This window comes from Antechinus flavipes, chromosome 3 (genome assembly GCF_016432865.1).
Source record: "Antechinus flavipes isolate AdamAnt ecotype Samford, QLD, Australia chromosome 3, AdamAnt_v2, whole genome shotgun sequence".
Classification (NCBI taxonomy): domain Eukaryota; kingdom Metazoa; phylum Chordata; class Mammalia; order Dasyuromorphia; family Dasyuridae; genus Antechinus; species Antechinus flavipes.
In genome coordinates this window covers 361,775,351-361,798,334 of record NC_067400.1, presented here as the reverse complement: position 1 = coordinate 361,798,334, position 22,984 = coordinate 361,775,351, and positions in this window count along the sequence as shown.

Sequence of the window (22,984 nt, the reverse complement as noted above, 5' to 3'; positions counted from 1 at the left end):
TAATTTTAATCCTTTGTGATATATTCAGGAGTAATTCCAATTTGTTCAATGAAGGTTAAGAGTATAAGGTAGAATGATTTCATTGCTAAAGGATAAGGTCTGAAAAATTCAGATTTAGAATTTTTCCATGCAAATCATTACTTGTCTAATTCAATGTTGTTGGTAGAGACAATGACCCACATGCAGAAAATTATGACTTTACTGCATGATTAAAATATAAGGCATTATGAGAATATAAATAAGAAAAATTAGGAAAACTCCCCTGAAGGCACCTGCATTATTTAAGAAAATTTGGGTAAGTGGGCACAGCAGATGAATTTGATTCAGAGTATGTAAGTCATTTCTACTCTCAATAAATGAACTGAGATTTAAAAGATATTCCTCAGAGAAGAAGATGGAACTCACTATATGGACCAAAAAGAAGAGAATTTTTTGGTTATCTAGGTCTATTCTAGTAGGAGATCTGGTGAAGTGCTAAAAAGCTCCAAGTAATTATCTGTCATCCATCAGCAAGCAATCTTCGACAAGCATTTATTAAGGACCTACTATATTCCAGGCATCATGCTAGGTGCGGGATATACAAAGACAGAGGTCAAACAGTTCCTACTCTTGGGGGGGGGGGAGCGGGGCGGAGATATAATTAATAAATTTTTGTTAAGCATTTTTTATGTTCCATATGCTGTGCTAGATACAAAAAGACAAAAGGCAATCCCTGCCCTCAAGGAACTTCCCATATAATAGGGAAGACATAATAAAATATATGCCTACAAAGCAAACTATATATTGTATAAACAGAAAATCATTAACCTAGGAAAGGCTCTGCTGGGAAAGGCTTCCTGTAGAAGATAGGATTACTTAAAGGAAGCCAGAGAGGACAGTAGTTAGAGCAAAAGAAAGAGAACATTCCAAGCATGGAGACAGAGAAAATGTCTGTAGCATGAGATAAAATGTCTTGTTCATGGAACAGTGAAGAGGCCAGTGCCACTGGTTCAAAGAGTATATATTGGGACATAAAATATAAGAAGATTGGAAACAAAGGAAGAAGCTAGCTTATGAATATGCATGTGTGTATACACATGTATATATGTATGTATGTGTGGTGTCATAATGTAGAAGCCCTATTCCCCTCAGTCACATATACATATATGTTTATATGTGTTAGTTTACACATGCACAAAATAAATATCAATTTAAAAGGATAGGAAGAGGAGGTACTAGCAGCAAAATCACCTGGCCACTCAGATGCTATCATAAAGCTGGAGGTGAAATCTAACTTCATTTAAGTATAGAACTAACCCTAATAACTGGCTAATTAATATGATTCAAACAAACTAAACTGGACAGAGAGAGTTCAGAGTCAGAGCAATAGGGTTCTGGGTTCATAGAAATCTAGAGGGATAGTTGAAGAAGATGAAGAATAGAGTACTCTGAAACCCAGGTTCCCTGGACAGTAAGTGCCTTCCTACTTCCCAGGAATTAGAGCAGGATTTGCTCAAAGTGCCAATTAAATCCATCTTGAGGCAAGGAGTTTGATACCCTTTGCATGTCTTGGCCAAATCAAAAACCCAGATTTAGTAAAGCACTTCCTGATTTGTAATTCCATACATTTATTTACCTGTAACCTTATTGTTTGGTTTTACTCCCCTTAGTCTTAGGGATCTTAGATAAAATCAACCTTTTAAACTTAAAAGTGTTTGTGAGTTTGTCAAAACGAAAGCACAGATGTTTCATCACCTGGGTCAATATACAGAATAAAGAGTTGGCAGAATAAAGCAGGGACCAGAGGTACCCTCCAGAATTAAAATTAGAAGAAAACTTGGAAGCCACCTCATTCAACTTCTTCAATTTACAGATAAGCAAAGTGGGGTCCATTAAGATGAAGTATCTTTCTCCAGATCTTACAGGTAGTGTGATCCAATCCTCTACTAGACCTAGAACTGAGATATAAACCATTTTCTCTGACTCTAGTGCTTGTTCTCTCTCCTTTTAGCCACACTCATGTTTTCTCAGTTTGCCAGTCAATATAGTCTATGAAATGATGTGTAATAGATAAATCACTTATGGACAATTTTCAGTAAAACAAATGTTAGAGTAAAAAGTAGCCATGATACTAAAAAAAGGAATTTTTTTCTTATATTTCTCTTTGGAATATTCTACATGATTTTTTGAAGCAAATTGGCAACATGCTTAATGGCACAATGTCAATAAAGCTAATTTATAAGTGAAAAGAGTATGTGTGGTGTGCAGCATCTAGTAGGTGTTGTGTTATATCTCCTGGCTGGGGCCCACCCAGGAATCCACTACACAGCTTGGTAGATGAAGCAGTCTATTCTGAGTTGGAAAGTCTGTAGCAATAATGATTTTGATGATTATGAACCAGCAACAAAAGGAAAATTGAGAAGTCAAGGTGTTAATTGTCACAAAGCAGTAAGTATCTGGAAGCCCCTTGCATCTGGCAACACAAAGGCACTAGAACTCACTGGGTAAACAAGAATGGTCTGTAAGGTCACCCAAGAATCAAGTACCTTTACCTAATTAAGCTCCCAGTTTGATCTTTACCTAATTAAGATCCCAGTAAGATCCCAGTGATTAAGCTGGGACTCTTCTGAGACTAGTATTTGGAGTTAATCCTAATAGGGTGGAGTGCCACCCTTAAAATGTAAGTTTCAAGTATGGATAGCATCCTGCATTTGTTTTCCTATCTTGGAAAGAGGTGAGTTGGGGTGGAAAGAGGGAGGAAGGGAGGGGGGGAGGAGAAATGATAGGGAGAGAGACAGAGAGAAAGGGACAAAGAAAGAGATGAGAGAAAAAGAGAAAGAGAGACAGAGACAGAGATGAGAGGGAGAGAGAAGGAGAGAGAGAGAGAGGAGAGAGAGAGAGAGAGAGAGAGAGAGAGAGAGAGAGAGAGAGAGAGAGAAAGAGAGAGAGAGAGAGAGAAAGTTCACAGGAATATAGAACTAGAAAAGCCACTCATTTTACAAATGAAGAATATGATGTCTGTAATTGAATTACCCAAAGTGATAAAGGTAATAAACAATAGAAACAGAATTTGAATTCAGGTTCCCTGAGTCAAGTGCCAGGGCTTTTTCCAGTATACTATGCTAAATCAGACATTGACTAAGAGTCTGTAGACAGATGAATGAAAGAATTGTTGACAGGAGAATAAGAATCATTAATGTTAAAGCTAGAATGAAAGTGAGAAATCATCTATTTTAAATCTAGAATATTAAGGGAAATAATGATAAAAGTAAGAAAGAAGGAAGAAAATTATTTCTGAACCCTAAACTATATAAAAGCACTAATCATCAAAACTAGTGGTTTGGGCTATTGTCCAGTCCTATCTGACTCTTCCTTAACCCATTTTAAGTTTTCTTGGCAAAAAGATTGGAGTGGTTTGCCATTTTCTTCTTTTACTCATTTTATGAATGAGAAACTGAGGCAAATGGGATTAAGTGCCTTGCCCAGGGGTCACACAATTAGTAAGTGTCCAAGGCCACATTTGAACTCAGGAAAATGATTCATTCTGACTCCAGGGCCAGCACTGACACTGCACACCTAACTGTCCTATTACTTTTGATACTGGTTGAATAATAGAAAAGAAGATCAATGTAATAGAGTGACATGGAAGAATTAGAAGTAATTTAATTCAATAATCTGGAATTCAAATGAACCAGAAAATAGGAACAAACTCCCTATTTGAGAAGGGTTTTGGGGAAAATGGGAATGCAATGTGACAGAAATTAGGTTTAAAGCAACATCTTATGCCATATAACACAATAAATTCAAAATGGATATGTGACCAGAATCTTAAAGCTCATACCGTCAGAACAGATAGAAGGGATATAGATCATATGCATTTTATAGCTGTAAAAAGGTTGGGAAAGGTGAGTAAGGTAAAAACAAAAGCTATATATATTTTCTTAATTTAAGAAGTTATCTATTTCTACATTCTTCATGTAATAGATGAAACTATAGGGGTTTTCCGCTCATTAGAGTTCATTGAGCAGTCTAAATTGTAGGAGATTCCTTTTCTGGGAGGTGGAACTAGATGACCTGTGGAGTCCCTTAAAATTCTGAAAAACTATGTTTCTGTGGAATCAAGTCCCAGAAAGATCAACTTACCCATATTACTCAGTGATTTGGAGGGGAGGAATTAATTGCTGGTGGGGATTTCACAGAGAAGTGGGAGGGAATGTATTGTATGCTGTATGTATAGGATATGTGATCCTCATCCCAACAGTAGATTCTGTCTTTTGCAAGGGTCAGAATGGCATCCAATCCAACATTACAGGCACCAGCTTTTTCAGATTGTTAGACCCAATTTATGATAGGCAGCAGTGCTGTGGAGAAATGATGAACTACTTCAGCTGCAGCTCCAAGAGCATTTCTCACTCACAATATCTAAAAGGTTATACAGGATCTGAAGATCATGAAGAAGGGTCCACAAGAGGGTCACCAGCTGAAATTTCAGGGGATAAATAGATCTGAAAAGCAGTGGCAACCACCAAAAAGAAATACTTAGATAGATCATAATAGATCAACTGATGAAAACCTTACCTATAATACCAATTAATGAACATTAATAAAGAGAACTGAACCAGGATCCACCACATCACTTCTCAAGGCAGCTTGACCCAATAAACAAGACTAGACCTACATATTTTGCTAAAGCTTCAATCCAAGCTTCCTGATTTGGCCAGAAATCCACCTGTCCTAAAACTGTAACTCTTCTTGTCCTAGTTCTAACCTATCTCTGAGTCATCTGCTTTCCTTTGACCATCCTTCCACTGAACATCTCCTGTTTGATCCCAGGAGAGTCAGCAGCATTGGAATTCTGCATAATACTTTGAAATCTTTGCAAAGAGTATAGTAACCCCAGAGTTAGAAGCAGAGTAGAAAGGAATTAGAATGGAAAATTTATTCCTAGAACATTCCACCCAGAAGGTATCTTAAAAATTATCTAAGTTAGGGGTTGTTAAAACTGGCTTAAAATTTCTCTTCCTTCACTTAAGCTCATGGGTCCCTTTGTTGAAGTCTAAGAATGCCTTCTCAGAATAATGTTTGTTACCCACATTAATAACTGAAAGAAATATTAGATTTCAATTAAAAGTTAATAAAATAAAGATGTGAATTTTCCTATCCCAGTCTACACCTGTGAAACCTACTTACAGATTCCCTTGAGGCTCCATGAATCCCAAGTTAAGAACTTTGGTTTGAGTCCAATACCTCTTATTTTGCAGGTGAGAAAACTGAGGCCCATCTAAATTAATGCCTCCCAATCACACATTCATTGTCTCCCAAGGACAAGCAAAGACATATACCACAATTAAGTGGTATGAGCAACTAAGTCCAAATGAAACAGTAAGATGTATAATTGAACATCTCTAGTTCTCTCAAACCTTCCAACCAGGCAGAGACTATGAACTGACAGACAGTGCAGCTGCCACCACTGTATTCTAATCAAGGAAATTCTCTTGTCTTATGTCCCTTTTCTTGATAGTCCCACATTAAGCTGTGTCTCCTCAAGGTCATCTGTCTTTCATTCACTCCCAGGGGCTCTGTCAGGCTATCAAGGCTTGTGCACTTGACATGTTGAATTTGACAAGATCTGTACTGAAAACAGAGACACATAACTGTCTCTCAGAGAAATCCCCTTTGACCCTCCCAAGGGAACTCCCTGAATAATGGATAGAAGCTGCTTAATGGTTCATAGGTAGAGTCCTGCAAAAAATTTACATCTGCCCTCCAAGGGGGGACTCCAACGCTACCAATTTCTGAGTTTACTCTCTTTACCCAAATGCGGAGAACTGGTCTTTGACCCTCCCAAAGGAACTCCCTGAATAATGGATAGAAGCTGCTTAATGGTTCATAGGTAGAGTCCTGCAAAAATTTACATCTGCCCTCTAAAGGAGGGACTCCAACGCTACCAATTTCTGAGTTTATTCTCTTTACCCAAATGCAGAGCATTGGTCTTTATAGCCTTCTCTAACTTGTTCCTCAACCTACATTATCTCATTTGAAATTTGTCATTTCTGGTATTACCTTCTAAATGATACAGCTAAGGAAACAGTGTTTCAGAGAGGTTGTGATTTGAACACAGCCTTCCTAGGTACAAGACCAACAAGGGGTTATGCTAGAGTCAGTTCACAAAAACTGATTTTTAAATTTTTACTTTGGAAAATTTGTACTTCAGAAATCTTTGCAAATGCAATAAATCAGAGCTCAATTTATTTCACTGTTTAGATTTAAGAAATTAATGGAGAGTATATTAATAATTAAGATTAAATTTAAATGTTCATCAACTATACTTTCTTTCCTGGGGAACGTTCTTGTTAAATATTTACCTGCATACTACCAGGTTGGACACTTTGTTACAACATTCTGCCTCTAAGAGCATCATTTTAACATCCAGTCATAAAAAGACTCATAGTAACTCTGATTAGTTACTAACATCTTCAGCTACTCTTGCCCACAGAAATTTACTTTGGATATTTATATGTGTGCATATAAATATAAAGATATAAAGACATATATTTTAATATCAGAATGAAATAGAAGTTGATATTCTGAATGGACATATCATGTTTAATTGCCAGCTTGGTTCAGAGAGGACATGTGTGAATGTTTGTTAAGCATTCAAGGTTGAATTCCTTCAGGGAGACCAATCAATCAATAAGCACTTATTAAGCATATACTAGCTACCAGACTAAGCACTAGGCATACACAAATAAAGGCAAAAACTCTGGAATCCTTCTCAATGAAAGAACACGGATACCATTACTAATGCCATAGATTGGCATAAGCCCTTATCATTTCATGCCTTGATTACTACTTGCTAGTAAGTCTTGTGCTCCAAGTTTCTCCCTACTCCAATCCATCCTTCATTTGGCCATTAAAGTGATTTTCCTAAAATGCAAGTCTGATCACATCCCCATTCCTGCCACTCTTCCCACTTCACGAACTCCAGTGGCTTCCTCTTGCTTCCAGGAACAAATAAAAAATTCTCTGTTTAGCACTCAAAGCCCTTCATACCTAGCCCTCTCCTACCTTTCCAGTCTTCTAGTCTTCTTATACCTTGCTCCCTAACACATATTCTTTGATCCAGTGACTCTGGCATACTGGCTATTCCACAAACAAGACATCTCCTCTCTCAGCTCAGCCTTTTCTCTGGCTATCTCCCACACCTGGAATATTCTCCCTTCTCAACTCCAAATTCCCTGGTTTTTTTAAGGATCCAACTAAAATCCTACTTTTTATTGGAAACCTTCGCTAACACCTCTAATTTCCAGTGCTTTCCCTTTCATAATTATTTCCTATTTCTCCTGCATATAGTTTTATTTTTGTTTGCATATTGTTTCTTCCATTAAATTAGAAGCTCCTCAGAGACAAGACCTGTTTTGTTTTGTTTTTATATTTCTGGTGCTTACTATAGTGCCTGGCATCTACTAGGTGCTTGATAAATATTTATTGAATTATATCCAATTAGATATAAGGCACAAAAAAATTGAGCAACTTCCCCAAAGTCTCTACTAAGTGTCTGAGGAAGGATTTACCCTACTTGGTAAAATAAGTGGGTTGGATTAAATGATCTCTCAGGTCCCTTCCAGCTCTAGATTTAAAATATAGATATGACCTAAAAAAGAAAATAACAATATTCTCCTTTTCTATGTCATTGGTGTATTGTAAGGCAATAGCTTTAAACTAGAGATGTAAAATTTGCCAGCCAGTACACAACATGCCAAATGAGACCCAAACTGGATAAAAATGTCATTGAGAAATACTTAACAAAGTAAATAAAAATATAATAAAACATAATGCTGCATTTTAAAATTGTCAATATGAGGCCTACAGAGATTCTTATGAATAGTTTAGTAGTCCCTATTTGAATTTGATATCCCTACTTTAAGCTATTAAAGTTTAAAACTGCATTAAGACTTTTTGGGATATCCTGTATATGAAAACATTTGGTGCAGTCTCTGTATTGTCTTCCTGCATTCAATCTTCAGAAATCTCTCAATTCCTCTAAACATCTAATCTGAAGGTTCCTCATATTGCTCTCTAGCAACTCTCTACTTCAGGATGATCTCTTCTGTTCTGTAATCAGTCATCTATAAACATTTATTAAGTACCTAAGTGCCAGACTTAAGTACTAGAATATAAAGATTAAAAAACAACAACAAAAGACTTTATCATCAAGAATCTTATGTTCAGAGACAACATTTGTAAATATAAATATATCATAACAAATACACTAGAACAAATAAATATAAAAGATAAAGATAATAAAAGTAGATTTTAATAAAACTAAATTAATAAACAAAAGGCAGATAAACAGAACTTGTTAAGGAGGGAGAGTACAAGCAATTTGGAAGGAACCAAAAAAGTTTTGTGGAGGAAGTGGTGATTGAGCTTCTAGGCCTATCTACCAATGAGGTTAACAAAAAGAAAGTCCTCATATGAACCAAAATATTTATAGAACCATTTTTGTGGTAGTAAAGTCTTAGAAACAAAGTAGATATCTGTTGGTTGCAGAATGCTAAACAAGTGAGGACACAGAATGCAATGCTGTAAAAAAAAATGACAATTGTAGTGACTACAGAAAAGTATAAAAAGAGTTACATGAATTGATGCAGAGTGAAGTAAGCAGAGCCAAGAAAATAATATATACAACGAGTTCAATGATGTAAATAAAAATCACCACAAAAAATCAAAGATGAATGTTGCAAAATTACAAAGGACAAATGCTCCCAAAGGAGAAATAGGAGAAGATAAATGCATCCCATTTCCCTTTTAGAGGTGGGATGTTCAAAGGTTTGAAATATAGTCTATATTTTTAAATGTTTTCAATGTATTGATTGGTTTCCTTGATCCTTTTTTTTTTTTTACTTGCTCTCTTTTTCTTTTTTTCCTTTAAAAAATATTTATATGAGATAGCTCTCTGGAAGGGAAAGGGTTTTGCTGAACTATTTTTTATCTTTTTTCTTTTATTTTTCTTTAACAATATGATTTGGTGTTTAGAAGATTTGCATGTGTTTAACTTATATTGGGTTACTTGCTATCTAGGGGAGAGGGTAAGAGAGGGAGAAAAATTTGGAACACAAGATTTTGCAAGAGTGAATATTGAAAACAATCTTTGCATGTGTTTTTAAATATTAATAAGATATTAATATTTTAACATTAAATTAATATTATATATTTAAATATTATCATTTATGTAAATAAATTAATATTAAAATATTGATAAGATATTATTTGTATGGAAAAATGTTTAAAAGTATTATACATGTATAACATATATATCAGATGGTTTGTTGTCTTGAGGGGGAGAGGTAAGAGAGGAAGAGAGAAAAAATTTGGAACATGAAATCTTACAAAAATGAATGCTGAAAACTACCTTTACATGTATTTGGAAAAATAAAATATTGTTAAGAAAAAAATTAAAATATTATTTGTTATGTGGAATGGTTCTCTGAGAGGAAGAGGGGAAATAATATGTGGAGGAATTCTAGTGATATTAAACAAAGATATTAATAAAAATGTGAGAAGTCTCACTTTAAGTGAGAAAGAATGCAGTGACTGAGCAATGTCTTTGGAGAAGAAAAGGGATTCTATGGAGAAGTGAAAAGAGGGTGCATTCTACCTATGAGGGACATACAGTACAAATAAACTGATCCTAATAGCAACTGGGAGCCATACACCATGTATTTTCATAGCTCTGACTTTGCTTATTTTGTTTCTCTCTATAAAATTCTAGTTCTTCTTTTATGGAGTTTTTCTTTTTCTCCATGTATCTGTCCCAGAATGTCAAAATTTTGAGTCAGATAAGGAATATAACTCCTCTATCTATCCCTCTTCTCCCCTCCCCTCCAGGACCACTCTAGGAACACAGAACATTCTCTTTGGGTTTAAAATGGAAATTTGGTAGGTGGGGAATGCTAGAACACAGGCATTATTCACAGTCCCCAAGTTTCCAGGGCTTTTAATCTTAGAGAAAGCGTCTTCCAAGAAGTGACTCAGTGTAGACACAAGAAAGTCATATAAAAAAGTAGAGAGAGAGGACTGAGCCATTCTGTTCCCTTCTGCTTCTTTTGATTAAGAGGCAGAGAACTGGATGATTGACTGTTGTCCCTGGGACAGAAAGTAGGGCAAGGAAAAATTGCTAAGACCTGCAGATATGATGGAGCATGTAGAAAGGTAAGAAGAGACACAAGTGAGCAGACATACAGACTACAAAAACTACCTTCTCCTCTGCTTAGGGAAAAACCCAATTTCCCTTGAAGTATCTGATTATACCTGACTACTTTATTTCCTGCTGCCCCACTGACTAGAAGAGAAAGAGTAGCAGTGAAAAAAATACTATCAGCTGGATCAGAACCTGCAAATACCTGCAAAAGCCACCTCTTCTTTTAAATGTTTATTTCCATTGCTATGCTATTTGAAGTTATTTATTAAAGTGTATGGCCATTTATGTCCAAGCCTAAGGACTTGGATTGAAACTGAGAAAAAGGGAAGATAATCAAAAAGGGACAGTTTTATCAGTTCAGACTAATTTGGAAGACCAGTTGATTAAAGAAAGAATTTCTGCATTATTCATTAATCTCTGAAATATCCATACCCTAGACTGTTTTGAACCCAAAGAGAATCTTAACTAGGAACATATAGAAAAACCAATAGTAGTTAGAGGTGAAAATGAGTGTTTGCTCAGGTGAACACCACACATAGTTAATACCTCCACTTTATTTACATATATATTTTATCTGCATGTATGTATACACACATACATGTATATATGTATATGAAGTCAGGAGACTGTAGCTTAAATTCCATATTTGACACTTGCTAATTATATAACTGGTAACAAATCATTTCCCTTTTCTAAACCTTAGTTTCCTCTGAAAACTGGTGATAAAACATATATAGATGTGTGTGTATATATACATACATACATATATGTTTGCATTTGTGTGTAAGTATATGATTTAGTTCACAAGATTGTTGTAAGGAAAAGACTTTTAGTCCTAAAAGCTATAGAAATGAAAGTTATTATTGATGCTAATATTTTACAGTCATTATTAGGGATCTCAAAACCACAGAATCCCAAATTATATCCTATGTCTTTTTGTCTCTTTATTTCAAATCCAATGGAAATTACCAACTCTTTCTGAAAGACAAAAGACTGTGTGTAAAGGATTTTGCTAGATCCTGGGGAGATACAAAAATTATATAAAATATAATTCTTATAAGTTGTCATTCCATGTCAGTTCTCATATAAGACATAATTCCATAATGTTCTCATTCCATAATAAATTCTCAAAGAGTTTTCAGTTCATCAGGAAACTCAACTTCAAGGGAGTGAGGAGACAGAAGGAAGAGATCTGGGTTTAAACAACATTTTCAAGAAGTATAGTAGTGCGAGAAATGATGATCAGGATATTTTAAGAAAAACCTGAAAAGACTTACATTAAGTAATATAAATTAAAATGAACAAAACTGGAAGAAGACTTGACTCCATCACAACAAAATTGTACCATGATCAACTGCAAACAAAGGCTATTCTAAGCAATACAATGATCCAAGACAATTCTAAAGGACTTATGATGAAAAATGCTGTCTATCACGAGAGAAAGAACTGATGGAGTCTGAATGAAGATAGAAGCACACTTTTTAAACTTTGTTTAATACTCTTGGGTTTTTTGATCCATATTTTCTTTTGCAATATGGTTAACACGGAAATGTTTTGTATGACTGCAAGTTTAATCTATATCAAATCTCTTGGCTTCTCAAGGAATGGGGAAGGAGAAGAAAGGGTAGGAGAGGACATGGAATTCAAAATTTTAAAAAAGAAAATATTTTTAATTGCTTATATGTAATTGAGGAAAAAATTAAAAATTAAATGTAAAAAAAGTTAAAATTAAATTTTAAAAAGAAGTAAGGCAATGAAATGAAGAAATGAGATGGGATAGTAGCTGAATGGAATAGAAGGCTCAAGAGTCTTTTTTTTTCCATTATCAAGGCAACTCATGAATATTTGTAGGCCAACTGAAAGGATCCAACAGTAAAGGGAAATTTGAAAACGCATGAATGGCATAGAATGGCTGCTGGAACAAGGTTCTAGAACAATCAGAAGAGAAAGAGGATAAAAGTACAGGTAGAGCCTTAGTCAGAAAAAAAAATTAAGAAGCTAGGAAATACAGTGGATAGAGTTAGAAAAACTCATCTCCTTGGGTTCAAATCCAGCCTCAGATACTTAACAGATGCGTGATTCTGGGCAAGTCACTTAACTCTGCCTCAGTTTCCTCATGTAAAAAAATGAGTTGGAGAAGAAAATGGCAAATCCCTCCAGTAGCTTTCACTCTTCCCCAAAACAACCAAAACTAGATGGGAACACAGTCAGACATGACCACAATGAATGAACAACTTCTATGAGCAGAGGCCAGTACTTAATATTAACAGGACAGGGATTAGAGCTGGCAGAGTCCATAGAGATCAAGTCCAACACGTTCATTTTACATATGAGCACACACATTAAATGACAAATTAAATGACCTAAGGAGACACTGATTGTAAGCCACAGAACCAGGATTGGAACTCTGGTCTGATTCCAGTTGCACTGATCCACTGTGTCACTATACCCAGAGTTATACTAATAATTGTTTAATAACCATCCTCCAGAGGAAGCTTGGGGGCAGGGGGAGGAATGTTCATAACACACTTTGAAATTTTTCTTTTCTGTCTATTTCAATCATGTACAACTCTTTGTGACTCCTTTTGGGGTTTTCTTGGAAAAGATAATGGAGTTGTTTGCCATTTCCTTCTCTAGCCCATTTTACAGATGAGCAACTAAGACCAACAGAGTTAACTGACTAATCTAGGGTCACACAGCTATTAAGTGTCTAATGCCAGATTTGAACTCAGGAAGATGAGTCTTCCTGACTCCATACCCAGAACTCTATCTGCTATACTACCCAATTGCTCACTCTGAAGTTGAATCTACATTATAGACATTTTCTTAAGTTTAGACAAGCAACACGACAATGAATCAAATCCTAATTTGTGGGGTTTTTTCTGATTTCCAAGGTAACAATTGCTTCCATTGAAAATTTAACAAAAATTTAACAATATGTTGGGTTTGAACTGGCTCCAGCACACCACTGGCAATATTCCACTGCCTGTTAGAAAGGGCAGAGATGCCAAAAAGTTTCAAGGAATGGAAAAGAGAAGGCTGAAGGAATTTTCAAATGCTCTTGATTGTCTTAGTGAAGGTAGGTCAGGTTCTCTATAAATATGTAAAGGGAGAGCAATATTGGTGATGAGAAGAGGCTGAAAAGAATGACAACAGCTGCTATAGGAAATGAGGTAATAATAATAATAGCTGGCATATGGTATTTAAAGTTTTATGAAGCACATTCAATTCTCAAGACAGCCTTAGGAGATAACTGCCATTATCAACCCTGGGTTACAGAAAAGAAACTGAGCTATAGAAAGGGCTCCACTGTTAACAAGAGTATCAGGTAAATTTGAATTCAGGTCTTTCTGACTCCTAGCTCAGCAATCCAATGACTATACCACAAGGTGATGAGTCAATAAGGTTAGAGTTAGAAAGAATGTCAAACAATATCAAAGGCCAATTTTACTGTGTTGTGTAGTTATAAAAAAGATTTATAAATATAATATAAATCTTTGTATTTATAAATACAATATAAATCTTTGCATTTATATTTAAATATAGATTTATATTAAGTAAGTACAATGGATTATTGAGATAAACCTAAATTTATCACTTGAGCTTGAGACCACTGACTCAGTTGAGTTAAAAGAAACTTTCAAGGCTGTCTAATCCAACCCCTTCATTTTACAGATGGGGAAACTGAGTCTCTGAAAGGTTAAAAGCCCTACTTAAGGTCACATGGTAGTATCAGACTACAATAAAGCTTCTATGATTCTAGACACTAGAACTCTTTCTCCTCGCCCATACTGCGTCCCAATTAGTTTACAAAGCACAGTTTAATATCATGTCCTAATTTTTTCATGCTAATGCCTGCTCCATAAATAGCTCTGGAGTTCCTCTGGGGCAAGGGCCATGTATTATACTGCTTCCATTTCCCCACAGCACCTAATAGTGCAAGATGCTCAGTCTTGCTGAAGTACTCAGCTCATTCTTGTTATATTAATAAACTTGGTTCTCTCCAGGGTGAAAGATTTCCTGTTTCTTATTTCCTTCTTCACTCTCCCCGTTTCAAAAGCTTCTCCCAAGTAGAAGGAAAGAAGACTTATACCACCTATTGAGGCCTAATTCAAGAGAAAATTAAAAGTACTTTTTAATTGTCTCCTCCCCATACATACAAAATATGTTACATAGAGACACACATGCATCTAAGAAGTAGGAATATGTTCACAGCATGAAAAATATACCTGATGAGCAATGTATATAGTAGTTCTCTTGGAGGGTAAATAGAGGGAAATCCATCACTTTGAGAGAGCAACATGGTACTCAAGGGTATGTGCATATATCTTCTCTGAGCCTAGAACCCCTTAGAAGGTATGTGGTACCCAGGAGGTAAACTCACTAATATCCTTAGAGTCAGGAATACCTCATTCCCAAATCTTGTCATTTCTATCTATGGCATCATCTTCTTGATGTCATGATTCTCTTTGAGAATGAAGGCCAAACATTACTACATCTATCATTTAAGTCCCTTTCTCCAAACTCAGTCACCAAATTATTTGGAAACCTCATCACTTCTAACCTGGATTATGGCAAACACCTCCTAAATCTTCTCCTTTCCTCAGGCCTTTACCTACTTTATTCCATCCTCCATCCAGTGATAAAATTATTTTCCTACAGTGTGGGTCTGACCATATAACCTTCCTGTTCAATGAATTCCAGCAGTTTTCTATTCTTTTCTCTTTTTGTTGTTGTTCAGTCATTTCAGTCATATCTCATTCTTTCTGACCCTGTTTGGTGTTTTCTTGGCAAAGACACTGGAGTGGTTTGCCTTTTCCTTCTCCAGACCATCTTACAGATGAGAAAACTGAGACAAACCAGGTTAAGTTTCATGCCCAGAATCATACAACTAGTAAGTATCTGAGGGCAGATTAAATTCAGATTTTCCTGACTCCAGGCCAATGTGCACCTACCTGCCTTATTATTACCTCTAGAATCATATATAAAACCTTCAATTTTGCATTTAAAACCCTTTATGGCCTGCCCTTTTCCAATCTTTCTAATCTTCTCAAACATTACTCCTTATACTCTTTGGCCCACCCTGCAAGATTACTTGCTGTTCATCCATCTCCAGACTCTGTGGACCAGCCCCTATTCCAGCAATGCTCTCCTCTCTCATCATCCTTGAAAACAGGAGCTTGTGGCTCCAGTGCTTAATAAAATGCCTGGCATGTAGTAGATGCATCATAAATGCTTACTGAATGATTGATATCACCTACTCAACCCTCCCTCCAATTGGAAGGATCCACTAACACAGGATTTGTCAAGGAGAGGGTCTCCAACAAAACAGCTCTTACTTGTCCTCTCCAAAAAATTATATATTTCTTTAGGACTAATAAATTACTTGTAAGATTTGTATTTTGTTTTTCTCCTTTTAATGAAGTTTTATTCTATAATATCATGAATTACATACTTGCGAATGAGTATTTGGTTGCAGTGTAGAGCATCTGTCCAGGTTTCCTCAGGAAGGCCTGCAGACCAAGAAGGTAGAAAAATATCCCAAAGGGTCCCTGGGTCTTTCATATCATGGTAGTTTCTGACATGAAAAATGATCATAATAATAATTTAATCACTTTCTTCATTGGGTTACTGTGAAGAAAACTGAAAAAGATATTTTCCATAGAAATATTATTATCTTTATAATAAAGGAGAAAAAATGAAGATCCTCTAGGAGAAAATGTACTCCTTGGTCAGCAAACTTCTCAGAGCCACTCACACATGAGGGCACTGCTTTGATAAGCAGCAGATCCATATAAGATCAATGGTAAGAGGCCCAATTGGAAAGGCAAAAGGTATTAGACAGTGGTTGGGGAATCACCTGGTTTATTAATACCATCTGCTTGGAGTGTATGAGGAGGCAAGGGGATCTTGGTAGAGGATGTGGGACATAACCTCCTGTGGTTGGGGTGACCCCCCTGGGCTGTTTGGAGGCGAGTGGAGACATGTCTAAGTAAAATCCACAGGCCACAGATTAAGTCAGAGCTGTCTGGGAACACACTGTCTGAACCACCCCCTCTTCTACAAGTTCAAAGGGCAGACAATGACTGGAGCAGAACACAGAGACTACCATAGTGGAAATGAACTGGAAATGGGCTGAGATTTTAAAAGGAGCATCAAACGTGCTCTAACATTGTGTTTCTGGCCACCAACTGATAACAGCTAGCTCAAAGTTATAGCTTTAACATATCTAACATATATAGGACTGCTTGCCATCTTGGGGAGGGGGTGGAGGGAGGGAGGGGAAAAATCGAAACATAAGTGAGTGCAAGGGATAATGTTGTAAAAAATTACCCTGGCATGGATTCTGTCAATGTAAAGTTATTATTAAATAAAATTAAATTAAAAAAAAAAAACCAAAGTTATAGCTTTGTAAAATGCTTTATAAACTTACACTTTACATATTAACTCATTTTATCTTCACAAGAAACTCAGGGGGAGGGGGTAGCTGCCCTTATCTACATTTTACAAATGAGGAAACTAAGGCTTAGGGCAGTAAAAGACCTTGCCCAGTCACACAGCTACTAATTAAGTGCTTGAGATGAAATTTAAATCCCTTCTTCCTAACTCTAAATCCATATCAAATTATTCCATGTCAAAGAAAACTAAGAATCCACAAAATCTAAGGATTTAACCCTAGCTGACCTTGAGGAATAAGTAGCCAATGAGGTGAAAATGTTTTAAGATTTATAGTATGAATTTCAGATATTGATCCACCTGAAGAAAGATAGATTACAAAGGCCTGATCATTGAACCTCCTCCTTAGGGTGGAAGGCAGAGTAAAATAACCCAGAGCCCATGGATTAAATGCTAAATCACTAATTAAATCACTGATTTTCAGAGGGAGATCCCTCCTGAAGAGTGGATGTACTTCACACTTTGATCTGAGAGTAAACCAGAGGCTAAGTCACACTGCACCAAGTCAAAATTCCTTGAAAAAACCAAAGCTGATGGGCAAGATAGAAGGTAAGTGGGAAATAGTATAAACTAGGAAGTTGGAGCTCAAAAATTTAACTTGAAGTCAAAGAGAACAGGGGTGTTTGGAACTAACATAAGGTTCTTAAGGTAGGGGCTATTTTGTCATTGTCTTTGTATCTCAAGCCCCAAGCACAGTGCCTTATGCAAAGGAAAAGCTTAATAACTGCTTGTTGGATTACTGACTATTTCTTAGGCAACAAATAATGATGTGACAGTTTGTCTGAATTAACTTCTTTCTCAAAACAGCAATCTTCCAGGACTTCATGATGATCACCATGATGCTTCCTCATTCCTCTGCACCAGTATAGCCATGAATTCCAACACTGTGATTATTGTATACAGAAATCCCAACCAATGACATACCTGATACTTTTAATGACTCTGTTCTCCCATCCATGTGGATATTCATTCCACTGACAGATTGTAACTCCCATGTCTTCTCATTTTGGATAACACTTATCCATAAACATTGGACTAAAAGTTGTCCTCTAAAGTCACTTCTGAATCTATGTTCAGTGCAGAGAATATATAATTTAATAAACATTGGTATGTGGACATTATACTTGCTACAGCTACAATTCTTTCAAAGATCATAGAAAACAGACATAAAGCATTTCGTAAACCTTAAAGCCTGATAGATTTTTTAAAAACCTATTAATTAATAATTAATATTAATCAATAATTAATTAATTGGATTATCTCATTCAACTAACTATTCACTGTTCTTTTTACTTAGGTGTAACATGTTCTTTTCTGGAACATGGTCTTTCCTCACTATTGCTTCTTAGAATCCCACACATTATCCAGTGCTACATCATACATGAGGCCTTTTCTGCTCCTATTAGATATATTATTCTCTTCCTCTTACTTCATGCTATTCTGTATATACTTTGCATTATTAAAATCCATGTGTTTTATCAGACATACACACACACACATACCATTAGAAAATAAGCCCTTGATGATGATAGTGAGGACCTCTAGAACCTAGCATGTTACCTAATGAATATTATATACTTTTTTAAATTTTTTTTATTATATACTTTTAATAAATATTTGCTATGTGAGGGACCAGTGTCCCATAGAAGACTATATCTGGGTAGATAACTTACTCTTCCTGTGTACTACATCTCTCAGAAGACTTTGAGAATAGGAAGAAGTGCATGTGTCATCAAAGTAACTCCTCAAGGAGTTCATGCAAAGCTTGAAAGTAAAGGACAAAGAAATGACAACACTATGGAAGATCTCTTCTCATTCCTAAAATTCTATAGCACCAGGATGAAGAATTCTCTCTTTATCCTCCAAAGGTACAAAGACATAAGGCAGGTACTGGCATAGACACTGTAGGCAGGTGGCTCAAGTAGACCATGAATTGGAAGTGTGATCAAGTAGAGAAGATAATAGCTTGAAGCATGAAGCTTCAGATGACCAACACCCTGTGAGACCAAAAGAGGATCCCACATCTGCTAATTATTTAACTGGTATAACTGACAATTACCATCTCCGTGTCCTGCACTTTGTGCACATGAGAGGATTTTCTTAACTTTTTTTCAAGTGAGTTTCTTATCTATTGCTATTATTATAGCTGGTTAATTTTCTTTCCTTTTAGATTTCAAGTTGTTTTTATTCATCAGTGATGATGATGATGAAGATGATAATGATGATAGTTTACATTTATATAGTGATTTAAGCATGGCAAAACTATATATAGTATTTCATCTGCCACACAATTAAATGCTACCACAGATTGATGGTTCATTTCTCTATCTCTATCGTCTAACTCTCTTACCTCCCTCATGTGGTGATTGTGAACATTATGAAAGTGCTTTGGAACAGTTAAAGTGCCATAGAAATACAAATTGTTATTTTATAATAATGTTCCATGCTGCCCTTCACTTAGCAGATTCTTGAAATGCCTTTGAATTTTAATGTTACCTTATTGTTCATTGAAAAGAAAGAAAAAGTATTAAGCTCACCCAATTTCATTAGCCTAGTATGTATGAAAGAGAAACCAGTCAGATGAATTGTTTTCCATGGATATTATCATATATAGATATGTTATAATATTCTTTCATTGTCATTTTTAAATATAGAGGAAAATGTAATTGTAGGTTTAAAGTTGGGAGGAACCTCAGAAGTCCACTAGTTCAACCCCCTCATTTTACAGAAAATGAAGTTCAGATATGTTAAATGTTTCAACCAACATCACACAGGTTCCTATGATTCTAAATTTAGCACTCTTTCCACTGAATTCTGTAACTTTCCACACCCACTTCCTCAATTCAGGCTTCTAAAGATGTACTGCCTTTCTCCTCTCCTCCTCACTGTTCTTCCCCACCTCCAAGGTTTCTATCACATGGGAACAGACCTAATATTGAAAACTTCAGATGCTAATTATACCCACATTACATCATCTCAGTCACAATTATGCCAGTATAATCTCCAACCTGCCTATGACTTAATGGGTACAACCTCCAAATCTAGGTCTCTGTTCATTACATCACACTCTCTCAGATAAGATTCATAATTAATGTAACATAAAGTTGGTGATATTTTTGTCCATGTCTTGAAATATATTAATTTGGAAAAGGTTTTAAATTCACTTTTGTTTAGGACTCTTCTACATTGACAAATATACGTAGATAACTAGATAGATACATAGATAGGAGATGTATATACATATATAAATATATTCACAAATATGGCCTCTACAATGTCTTTTATGCCATTTCTTAAATCATTGCTATAACATGATGCAACCCACTTGCAACCACTTGCATCTTCCTGTTACCCTTTTGGGTTATTTGCAATTTTTAATCTAAGATTTTGATATTTTGTGATTCATAGTCATATTATATTTTTGTGAGAATAGTGAGACAATTATTAAGAATGAAAGATGACAGAAAACCCAACTGCTGATTGGCCCCAAGATATTACTAGACAGACTAAACTATCTGGAAAGGAAAAACAGAGAAATACAGAAATAGACAGAGAGAGAAGAAGAGGGAGTAAGAGAGAGGGGAAGAGAGGAAGAGATAGAGACAGAAAGACAGAAAGAAAAAGGTAGGGAGAGTTGGAGGAAGATAGGGAGCGATGGAGGAAACAAAGGAGAGGAGAGGCTGAGACAGAGGAGAGAGATACAAAGCTGGACACAATGGGCTGAGGTTGAGAGAGAGGAGACAGAATCATAGAAAAGCTTTCTGTACATTAAAGAGTTGTCTCACAAAGAAGTTGTGGAAAGAAGAAATTCTCCAGAATGAGAGCTTAGAGGGTACATGGTATGTATGTGCTACAGTGGAAGGACATAGCATGATTGCTTCTTCTCAAATTTAGCTTCTTCTATTATTAACTATGAGATCTTGAGCAAACCATTTCATCATTTATAAAACCAGGAGATTTTACAAAATGTTCCCTAAGATCACTTCCATCATTGATATTGTACAATTTGATAATTCCTGATCCTTCTCCCCAAGATCTTTCTGAATCTCACAGTTGTAATAGGCATGATACAGATGATACAGTGGATAGAGAGCCCTAAATCTGGAGTCAGGAAGACCTGAGTGCAAATCTTGCCTCAGATACATACTAGCTGTGTGACCTTAGGCAAGTCATTTAACTGTTTGCCTCAGTTTCCTCATCTGTACAATGAGATGGAGAAGGAAAAGGCAAACTACTTCAGTATCTTTGCCAAAAACCAAAACCAAATGAGGTCACAAAGACCAAAGATGTTGGACACGTCTGCACAATAACAGTTGTTATGGCCTCTTTAAATTACTTTGCATATATTTTATCTTTAGTCATCTGTGCACAAGGTGTGTCCCCTCAGTCAAAAGTATACCTCCTTGAGCACAGGGACAGCAGCATTTTCTCCTCTTTATCCAAGCCCAGTCATTCACAAGGAGGGGGAAGGAGAGAGGGGGTCCAATTTTGTGGTATAGAAACAGTCCGTCTATGGGGCTTGGCAACTCTTGAATAATTTATAGTTTTTCTGAATAATCTTAGGCACTCAGAGATTGAGACTTGCTCATAGTAATCCAGCAGGTATTTAATAAATATTGAATTAAACAACCACAGAATTTAAGAATTAAAAGAGCCCTCAGTGGCCATCTTGTTCAGCCAGTTGTTGGGTTGTGAATGCCATTGATTGGAATGCACACAGAAATGAAATAAAGTATATACGTGTTTGTAAGTATAGGTTTGTATATGTTTCATGTGTATATATATATATATATGTATATATATATATACACACACACACACACACACATATATATATATATATATATATATATATATTATATATATATATATATATATGTATATGTTTATGTGAATGGTGTTCACTTACCCCTCACCACTCTCTCATCAGCCCAGATAAAGATAGAAGGTTAACTTGCAGTATCCAATGACATAGGAAGTTTTACAGCTTATTTCAGCCAACACTAGGGCAGAAGGCCAACATTTTTCTTCCACACCCACAAAGTTCCACACAGACTAACATGAAGGTAGAGTGAGAGAAAATTTTGTGTCTGCCTAGTTTCAGCCAGACATGGCTTTCTTCCAGCAACAGACCCAAGTCCCTGGGAAAAAGAAAGGATCGGATGTTTTCCTACCCCATGGGAGTGGTGCCTTTGTGAAGTTTGGCTGAGGCCACAGGAGATGCCAACTAAACATACCGATAAGTGATTTTCCAATTGTTCTTGACTTTCATTCTCAGTCCCATCCCTCATTTAGCAGGAACTTCCTAAGCAGAAGGAGCAGTGGGCCAAATCTAGAGTACTACTTTGGATGGTTTTGTAGAGTTTCTCCCAAAAGTTTTCAGGGTTTTAAACCTATATTTTTCATTTTCTTAGAAATATTCTCTTTCTCTATACTTATTTATCTTATAAAAAATAAATGTTCTGATTGCACATATATGACCTATATTAAATTGCATCATATCTTGGAAAGAGCAGAGGGGAAGGAAGAAGGAGGGGAGAGAATTTAAAACTCAAAAAAAAATTTTAAGAATATTAAAAATTATTTTTACATGTAATTGGAAAAAATCAAATATTACACAAAAATAAATGCTCAGAATAATCCTACAATATAAAGAGGCCAGGAATGAACATCTTCATCCTTAAATCTGAAAACCAGGTGAGATAATGTATGCAAAGAATATTAAAATCTTAAAGTAATAAATGTAAGCTTTTATTATGTTGTGATATATTTATTACTTAAAGTTTTAATATTCTTTGTATGCATTATCTCACTTGGTTCTCACAACAATTTAATGAGGTAAGCTCTCTTATTATCCAAGGCAAGTGACTTGTCCCAGTGTTATACAGCTGGTACAGGGAGAACGCATGTGGACAAAAAGCTGTTTTAGAGAAGAAATCAAGGGTCACATCCCATCTCTGTCACTACTGGTCTGAACTTGAACAAGTCACTCATTCCCTAGGACTCAGTTTCCTCCTCTTTAAAATCATGGCACTGACATGTTTAATTTGTATCAGATTGAGAAAATTTTAGAACACAAAGTCTTACAAAAATTAATTTTGAAAACTATCTTTTTATGTATTTGGAAAAATAAAACACTATTAAGAAAAAACTAAAAATAAAATAAAATAAAGGCATTGGATTAGATAGCAATGGCTTCTGAATTCCCTTTCAGCAATATGATCCCAAGGTCCTGAAATAGGATCCGACCCTACCTTCTTTTGACTTCGAATCTAAATGCACTCTTCAATACACTAGAGTTTCCTGACCACAAGCTTACAAACCTTAAGGTTTTATTTACTACCT